Genomic DNA, 3,593 nt, shown 5'->3' on the forward strand with positions numbered 1-3,593 from the left:
CTAGAAATCAATAGCAAGAGGAACATTTGAAAATATATAAACACATGGAAATTAAACAACAGGCTCTTGAACAACCAATGGGTGGAGGAAGCAATTAACAATAAAAATTTAAAATTCCTTGAAACAAATGAAATTAGAAACACATACCAAAACCAATGAACAGCAAAAACAGTTTTAAGACGCACATTTATAGCAATAATAACTTACCTCAAAAAACTAAAAACAATTTAGCAATGTATGTCAAGGAACCAGAAAATCAAAACTTAGCAATGTATGTCAAGGAACCAGAAAATCAAAGCAAAAAAACTCAGAATTAGTAAAAGTAAAGAAACAATAAAGATCAGATTAGATATAAACAAAATTGAGACTATAAAAAATACAAAACACCAACAAAATGAAAACATTTTTAAAAGAGAGAAACAAAATCAACAATACAGTAGCCTGACTAAGAAAAAAAGAGAGAAGACTCAAATAAATAAAACATAACACAGAAATACAAAGGATCATAGACTACTATGAACTACTACTACTAGGCTAAGAAATAGGAAAACCTAGAAGAAAATTGATTGATTATTCTTGGGTACATACAATCTACAATGATGTGAATGAAGGAGAAGTAGAAAACCTGAACAGACCAATAAAAAGTTGTGAGATTTAATCAATAATAAGTCCTTCAACAAAGAAAAGTTCAGAAGCAAATGACTTCACCACTGAATTGCACCAAATCTTTAAAGAAGAATTAATACCAATTCTTTCAAACTATTCTAAAAATTGAAATAGAGGACACTTTTTCTAATTCATTCTACAAGGCCAGTGTAACCAAAAACCAGAGAAGGACACAATAAAAACAGAAAACTACAGGCCGATATCCTTGATGAACATAGATTTTTAAATCCTCAACAGAATACTAATAAACTGAATCCAACAATATATCAGAAAGATAATATACTGTAATCCCACCACTTTGAGAGGCCGAGGCGGGTGGATTGCTTGATCCCAGGAGTTTGAGACTAGCCTGGACAACATGACAAAACCACATCTCTACTAAAAATATAAAACTTAACTGGGCATGGTGGTGCACATCTGTAATCCCAGCTACTCGGGAGGCTGAGGCATGAGAATCGTTTGAACATGGGAGGTGGAGGTTGCAGTGAGCTAAGATCGCACCACTGCACTCCAGCCTGGGTGATGGAGTGAGACTTTGTTTGAAAAAAAAAATGCATTCTAGAAAGTGGAGGTAACTGAATGTAAAATTCTCACAGCAATTTAATAGAACTGTCCCAGATGGTTAGCTGAGGCCAATACCTAATGAGGACAAAAGCCTTGTCTGTGAGGAATTTTGGATGATACCTGGAGAAATATTATGCTATGCATAAACCAAATTTAATTGCTTTCATGAGTGTTGTAAAGTTTCGTATAATAAAAGTTTTTTTCTACATGCATTTGAATTTCACAGCAAGAGTGGCAGAGAATACCTAAACACAGAAGAAAGCATTCATTCAAGACATCTAATTCCTTGATATAATGCATACAGTTCAAAATGATTACACTATCATTACATCTAGGGCTTTCTGTAAGTACAAGGTGGTGGCTGTGGAAAGCACTGCCCCCAGTATCAACATCTAGAAAGTATCCACCACCCTCTACGTGTGTTCTCTTTTTGTGTTTTTTTCTTCATTTTTTTTAACTTTGCTGTTGCTAATTTTTAGCAAAGTGGGTAAAAATAGAATTGTAATCATTGAACATAGCACTCTGACAATCAAGACACTTAACACCTTAAATCTTCTGGGGCAAAGAAAGCACTGTGCAACATTTAGAAATCTGATTAACAAACAAGATCATCACAAATTTTCCTTGCTTAAAGACTTCCACAACTTTCCTAATCAGGTCATCATGGGAGGTCTGACTTGTTTGTTTCAAAGCTAACATAAGAAGATTCTGGTTCTGGAGTGATGTGAATAATAAGTTCCATCTGATTTCATTCCATTCATCAAATATTCAAAAGGATTAAATATTGTGTCATCAGTGACAGAACCTGGAATCAGGTCACAGATTCCACTCTTACGAGTGACATTCTTTGCAGTAACACCATCTTTCATGTAGAACTGGTCCATAACTGCTGGGTCAAGTTCACTTCATCAGAATTTCCAGGGTTTGATCTGGCTGACTGATTACCCAACTCTCTGGGAACTCCAGAGTACATAAGTACTACTAGTCAGAATTCATATATCCCATACGATATGCTGCTCCATTTGGGAAAATTGCATTAAGAAACTCTATGTCTTCCTGGAAATTCTGGTTAGGGTACCCTTGGTGAGAAGGCTTAATGAACTTCTTATAAGAATAAAAGAAGCTTTGAATAGAGTCAAACCCACTGTAATACCCAGCAAGCTTTGACAGAGGAACCAGTGCTTTAAGCAAGAGGGTGGTATCACATGTCTTCAAAATGAAACGTCTCTTGGAGACAAATATGCTACTCTCACTGAGTACATAAGCTTCCTGCTTGTCAGTTTTTGCCACACTTGATTGAACATTACACATTCTTCAAAAAAAAGTCCCACTCAGATCTTGGAGTACTGCTAAGATTCCCACATCCTTCGTTTGTATCAGGCTGCTACCAGGAGAACCAAACCTTCAGCAGCTTCTTGGTCCCTTCAAAAAAATTTTGCAGCTTCCATCACCATGAGACTAGCAAACAACCAATAACCACAGAAAATCAACTAAATTAAAGCTTTTCTCCTGCTGCTGCCACTGCTGCTGCAACTTGTTCTATCTGTGTTACTAAAGTCCGGGTTCCTTTCTTTGCTATAATTTTGTGATTGAAAGTTCAATGTGAGTCCATCGGAAATAAAGGCAGATACAGTTCAGTCTCTTGTATTTCACTGCTTCCCCATTAGAGAGAGTAGAGCAAGTGCCAGCTAATGTTGCCAGTGAAAGTCTAAACCTCTTTTCTTTATAAATTACCCAGTCTCAAGTGTTTCTTTATGACAATGCAAGAACAGCCTAACACAGTATTACATAATAATAAATAATAAAGGGTGCAATACAACAAGAAGATTTAACTATCCTAAATATATATGCACCTAACATTGAGCACCATATTCATAAAACAAGTTCTTCTTGGCCTATGAAAATAATTAGACAACCGCACAATCATAGAAGGTTCAATACCCCACTGACAGTGTTAGACAGATCACCAACACAGAAAACTAACAAAGAAACTGGACTTAAACTCAACCCTTGACTAATTGGAACTAATAGCTATCTACAGAACACTCCACCCAACAACCACAGAATATACATTCTTCTCATCGGCACACAGAACATATTCTAAGATCAACCACATGTTCAGTCATAAAGCAAGTCTCAATAAATAAAAAAATAAAATTGTACAAAGCATACTCTGAGACCACAGTGCAATAAAAATAGAAATCAATATAAAGAAGATCTCTAAAAACTACTCTAAAAATGCATGAAAATTAAACAACTTGCTCCTGAATGGCTCCTGAGTGAAGATCAAAATTAAGACAAAAAAATTCTTTGACATTAATGAAAATAGGGACACAACTTACCAAAATCTCTGGGATGCAGCT

At 35.6% G+C, this 3,593-nt stretch overlaps 1 pseudogene; it reads right to left on the reverse strand.

The window, feature by feature from the left end:
- Positions 1–1,683: 1,683 nt before the first annotated feature.
- Positions 1,684–2,235, reverse strand: LOC102131120 (S-adenosylmethionine decarboxylase proenzyme 1-like; annotated as a pseudogene).
- Between the last annotated feature and the right edge of the window lie 1,358 nt (positions 2,236–3,593).

The sequence above is a fragment of the Macaca fascicularis genome, chromosome X (genome assembly GCF_037993035.2).
Source record: "Macaca fascicularis isolate 582-1 chromosome X, T2T-MFA8v1.1".
Lineage (NCBI taxonomy): Eukaryota > Metazoa > Chordata > Mammalia > Primates > Cercopithecidae > Macaca > Macaca fascicularis.